A 6,264-nucleotide genomic window follows, 5' to 3' on the forward strand; every position below is an offset into this window, starting at 1 on the left:
ACACCATCAGAGCACTCCTGACATATGGTTGTCAAGCCTCTGCTAATCATTATTATGAATATTTCATCATCATCATAATACCCGGCCCATCTGACTGGGTTGCCCCAGCCACTCTGGGTGGCTTCCAACAGATATAAAAACCTAATAAAACATTATAATTTTTTTTAAAAAAACTTCCCTTCAGATGGCTCGGGCGTTGGATAACTCAATTCTTAAGGAAATCAGCCCTGCGTGCTCACTGGAAGGACAGATCCTGAAGCTGAGGCTCCAATACTTTGGCCACCTCATGAGAAGAGAAGACTCCCTGGAAAAGCCCCTGATGTTGGGAAAGATGGAGGGCACAAGGAGAAGGGGATGACAGAGGACGAGATGGTTGGATAGTGTTTTCAAAGCTACCAGCATGAGTTTGACCAAACTGTGGGAGGCAGTGGAAGACAGGAGTGCCTGGTGTGCTCTGGTCCATGGGGTCACGAAGAGTCGGACACGACTAAATGACTAAACAACAACAACAAGAAAAGGAAAAGCGGGACATTCAGGGATCAAATTAGAAATGGGGACAGCTTCTGTAAATCTGGGACTGTCCCTGGAAAGTAGGGACACCTGGAGTGTCTGCCAATGTGGCCTCACAGGGGCAGCCTTTAGAGCAGGGGTCGGCAAGGCTTACTTGGCATGGGTCGGATCACTACCGCGGAGATCTTCCATGGGCTGGACTGGCACAGTGCGATGCCAGAAGTTGCGTCTGCGCATGTCCGCGGCACTGAAAATTGCTTCTGTGCATGCCCAGATGCTGAAAATCACACCTGCACAGAAGCGATTTCTGGAGTCGCAGAAGAGAGTCCCCTCACTGAGTGGGCAGCTCGGTTCAGGGACGGTTAAGCGACCCTCATGGGCCGCTTTCTGCCCATGGGCCTTCAGTTGCAGACCTCTGCTTTGGAGGGTCAGGCCAGGCCTCGGATCAGCCCAGCTGCCAGAGAGAGACCTGCGTCTCTTTCCTCCTTTGTGCATCTCCATGGCAAAGAGCCGGGGTTGCCAGGAGCTTGTGTGCGTGGGGTTGTTTGCCTCTCATCCCTTCATCCATGTGCCCCTCCTATTCCCTCCCCTGGACAATGCTTTCTGAGTGATTAGTTCCCCGGTCGGGTGGGGTCTCCTGTTACCACACGTGTCACCGTCCTTCCGCATTTGTTTGGAATCCGATCTCCCACCTGAGATGATGAGCTTTCGACTTGTTTAATCTCCCGGCTTAAGCAAGCGGCCTTTTTAATATTTTTAAAATGCTTCTTCCAGGGAGGTGGGGGGAGAAAGGAGGATTTAGATGGGGTTTTTTGTTTTATTATTAAATAACCAAAGTCCTCCTCCCTGGTCACTGGGCACAGGCCATTCACACTGGCTTAACTTTCACGCCAGTTATCCAGAGACCAGCTTTCCATGTTCGGAGGAGGAGGAGGAAGAATGATGTCTCTCAGGTCGGTTTCCTGGGAACTGTAGCAAAACAGGAGGCATGGAGACCCTGAGCTTAGTCTCCTGATCCTGTTTCCATTTTGAGGAGTCAAGAAGGCGTGAGGGGGAAACTGAGCATACTGGTCAAGTTAGGGGCAGGGCCTTAGCGGAAGGACTGCAGACCAGTGGTAGAAAATCAGTTTTACATGCAGAGGTTCCAGTATTCAACTCCCCAGCATCTCTGCATAAGACTAGGACAATGGCGTGCAGTGAATTTTTTTTGCCGGGAACAGTTTGGGCCAGAGGCACCAACTTGCGAGGGCTCTGGGGTGAGGGGAGGTGGGTTTGCACATGATAGGCCATGACATTCCACGCATGAGCATCATAAAGAATTCCTTTCTTTTCGCCTGAATTTTCAGTTTCATTGGATGTCCACCCATCCATGTGTTATGAGAGAGGGAGAAAAACCTTTTCTCTATCTACTTTCTCCACGCCAATGTATGATTTTATGAACTTCTGTCATGCCACCTCTTAGTCGCCCTTTCCTCTAAATTAAAGCATTCCAAAAGCTGCAACATCACCTCATAGGGGTGCTGCTCTGTTTTTCATGGTCTATGATCATGCTGCCAGGAGTCCAGGCTACTGCCAATTCCCTCCTCCCATAAGGCTCAATAAAGCCAGGGCAGAGAGCTTCATGATGATTCCACATCACCTGGTGTCGTCATGAAGTCAAATCAGAGTGAGGGCAATGCGTCTTGCCCTCACTCTGAATTGCCGTGTGTGCAAAAACTGCCCCAACAAGGCCTGCTTAGCCTTAGCCGGCAGCCTGCTCCACACAGCCTCACACAGCCCTGGGGTTGTAATTGCCTAAGAACAGAGAGCTTGTCTTTTGCTTAGTATATTCACCCTGTATGGCAGAACTAGCATCAATGGAAACATGAAAAAGCCAAGGGTGTCATAGTACAGTCATGTTACATCCGCCTCATGTTATGTTCTTTCAGGTTATGTCCCGCGATGACCTGAAAGTACCAGAAAGGGTTACTTCTGGGTTTCGCCACTCGCACATGCACAGAAGTGCAAAATGACGTCACGCGCATGCGCAGAAGTGGCGAATCACAACCTGTGCAGACGCGCCACTGCGGGTTGAGTTCTTTTCATGTTGCGAACGGGCCTCTGGAACAGATCCCGTCCGCAACCAGATGTACCACTGTACTGAGTGGGTTCCTAAAGGGAAGTGATGAAGGGAGAGGTTCAGGTGTCGTGCTTCGAAACCTACAGGTGTTCCCACATCTGAACAATGATACCTTCTTCTGAAATGCAGCAAGCGCCCTGGAATAACTGGAACCAGACCAGCTGGATTGGTGGAAGATGAGATCAGGCAGTGAAGAGAGACGCATTCTTGCTGCAGAAGGTCTTGCAAAGACATTGGAGGAGAAAAAACAACCCAGCTCAGAAATGTTTGCTGAATAAGACATTAGAATGACAGGAAGATAATGCAGGCAGTTCAGGTGATCGAAACCTTGAGAAGATATTTTTTTAAAGCACCATGCACATTGCTGTATTGCTACAGCATTTAATATTAATGAAAGAGTCTAGGCTAGGGAGAGAGAAGTTGGTCTGAAAGTGGATGATGAAAGGACTTGAGCAGATTTTGTGCTAACTGCAGTTTCCATACTGTCTCCAAGGGCAGCCCCACATATAAGACTTTACAGTAGTCAAGGCTGAGGCGGTTGTTCTTCTGGCTGGAGTTTCTAAAGGCTGACTGGGCACCATTTGCCCATTCCTGTCTGTGTCGTGTTTTCACACGGCAGATATTGCTTGGAATGCAAGAAGGCTCTGTTTTCCATTCTGTCCTGCATTCTTTGCAGTACTGTTTCCATTCTGCTGCAATTCATCTTTCATTTTAAAAGAAGCCTACACAATTTGTCTCTCTGTCCACTTTGGTGAAATTACATAACTCATTACATTGTCATAATGTAGATTCATTTTGGTGCAAAGGAAATACAGTGCAAAGGGGCGGTCACAATAAATTATGTATTGTTGTCAGGCCCAAAACAGTAACAACTATGGATACGTATCATATTAGCTGGATTGATTTCTATTCCAGACATGGGACTGATAAGCAAACACTGGGAATTTCAACTCCCATTTCTGTTTTCGCCTAACTTCTCTGAAAACCCGTTGCTGGAAGCTACAGAAGAGGAGAAGGCTCTTGTGTTCGAATCCTGATTGTTGGTTTCCCACAGGCATCTGGTTGGCCACTGTGAGAACAGGATGCTGGATTAGATGAGGCAATGGCCTGATCCTGCAAGGCTCTTCTTTCGCTCTTTTCTCTGGCCACCCAGAAGTTCTCCCCAAAAGGACTATTCAAATTATGTAGCTTTGAGTGTCCAGTTTGAAATGAAAACACAGAGCATTGATGCATCATGCAGTCCAGAGTTATGTGTGTGCAGTGGCGTAGCGTGGGTTGTCAGCACCCGGGGCAAGGCAAGTAATTTGCGCCCCCTAACCTGTGGATTTGCGCCCCCTAACCCGTGGATTTGCGCCCCCTAACTCTAACCCCCAGATGTTTGCGCCCGGTGCAGCCGGCCCCCCCTGCACCCCCACGCTATGCCACTGTGTGTGTGTGTAGAGGGCTTTTTGTTTTGTTTTGTTGGGGAAAGTACACCTTCATAGAAAAGCATCATTTATTTCAGAAGCCTGCAAAAACCGAACAAGGGTTGGGGGCAGAATTGCACCCGTCCAGGCTATATGTTGACTTTCTGAGCCTCAGTATTTTACAAGAGAAGGCTTGTAATGTGGCGGTGGTTCTTCAACTTTGGAAATCGGGTGTTTATGGAAACATCCTTAAATGATTCAACCTCCCTGCACCCCCCCCCTCTCTCTCTCTTTGCCTCAAGGATCTCTCAAGGATGTGCAGCAATGGAAGCGCTTGGGCTTCAGAGGAGCAGATTGGCAGCCCCTGTTAGAAAACCTCTGATCTCTCTTCCAGATGGAAGAGCCCTTGTCACAGTACTGCATCTGCACCTGCTTGCTAGGTAAGAGGGAGACTCTTCGTTGCCACAGGCCCAGGTGCGGGGGGAATGGATGCAATTTGCTCTCGGACCACAATCAGCCGGCAAGCGGGGAAAGAAGAGGAAATTAATTCCACCCCTTCATCCCTGTTCCCCCTTTTTTTGCTACTTTACACAAGAGCCTGTTTTTTGTGTATTTTTTCCCCAAATGCTCTGATTACAGCCCATTGGGGATTTTATAACAACTGAGCTACCCCTGTCCTTGCGGTTGGCTGGTTGGTTGCCAGGGTGACGTGCGAGACGCATGGTACTTGGAAGCCACAATTATGGAGCTTTTCTTCCTACTGATTCCTCTTTAGGTCCCCTTTCTTACAAGTTCAGGATGTGAGAGGAACAAAAGGAGAGGTAATGGATTTTTATAGCTACGGCTCCCAGAGAGGTCTCTGCTCATTTTCCACATCTGCTTGTTGTGTGCCGAGAAAAGTTGTCCATTTCCCGGGAGGGGAAACGGGGACGTTGATTCGTTGATTTATTTGGGGGCATTTATACGCCCTGACCATTAGCCAAAAGGGCTCTCAGACTATCTCAGACAAGGGCTTGCAAACAATCAAACAAGCCTGTGTCAAGGCTGCCCTCGCCCCTCGGGCTTACAATCGAAAACAGTCACGACATGCAAGGGAAGGATGAAAGGGAGGGAGGAGGGGGAAGCAAAGCTCGAACAGAAGTTTTTCAAGTCACAGATTTTCACATCCTTGGATGCAGCCAATGTCCGTGGCTGTCCTGGCTGCCTTGCTTGGGATAGAGATCAGCCCCTCCCTTACAAAAGAACTCTGCTTCTGCCATGGCAAATCCAGAAAGAAAATCTGCGGGCAATGCCCAGAAATCTTCTCTCTCTGTGTGTGTGTGTGTGTGTGCACCTACACACTGCTTTGCCCACAAGCACACAAACAAAAATACAGTGGTACCTCAGGTTACAGACTCCGCTAACCTCAGGTTGTACCTCAGGCTAAGAACTTTACCTCAGGTTGAGAACAGAAATCGCTGGCGGCAGCGGGAGGCGCCATTAGCTAAAGTGGTACCTCAGGTTAAGAGCAGTTTCAGGTTAAGAACAGACCTCCAGAACGAATTAAGTTCTTAACCTGAGGTACCACTGTAGTGATGCATTGACTTGGTAGCAAACCAGCAATCAGTACAGGTCTCTGAGTTATAGATGCTGACAAGGCCTCACAGAAATTGTGCTGTAGCATTCTGCACTAGCTAGGTTTACTACTGGAAGGCTAAAGTGTGGATCCTGAGGCTTCGGTTAAACTGAACTAAATTGAGAGTTGGCAGTCAGCTCAGCTACATCACTCAGTCTTTAGTGACTGGTATAAGAAAGACAAGAAACAGGCTCTGCATGTAAAATAAACCAAGTTCAATCCTTAGGAGTGCCAGGTCATTTCCTGCTGCTATCTAATCCTGCTTTGGAAATGACTCAGCCCAGGGGGCCAACTTAAATAAGATATTGCAGGGGCCCAGGTAAGCCCCGCCCCACCATGATCAATCACATGACACCAATGCACGCACACCATTTGAATAGCAATGCCCATCCACTTTGGGGGCCCCCAGCCCCCTCAAATATTTTATCGCAGGAGCCGAAGCTCCCCACAGCCCCTAGGAGTTGGCTCCTATGACTCAGCCTTTGCCCCTGCGTTTTCCTTGTGTCCAGGAGTTCCACAGCTCATCTTCCCTCAAGCTAAGGAGAAACGCTTGCTCTGGAGAGATTGCAACTCAGCCTCCCTGAGGTTCATTTTTACACACACTTGTATGCCCC

This window comes from Podarcis melisellensis (genome assembly GCF_964234715.1).
Source record: "Podarcis melisellensis genome assembly, chromosome: 16".
NCBI lineage: Eukaryota > Metazoa > Chordata > Lepidosauria > Squamata > Lacertidae > Podarcis > Podarcis melisellensis.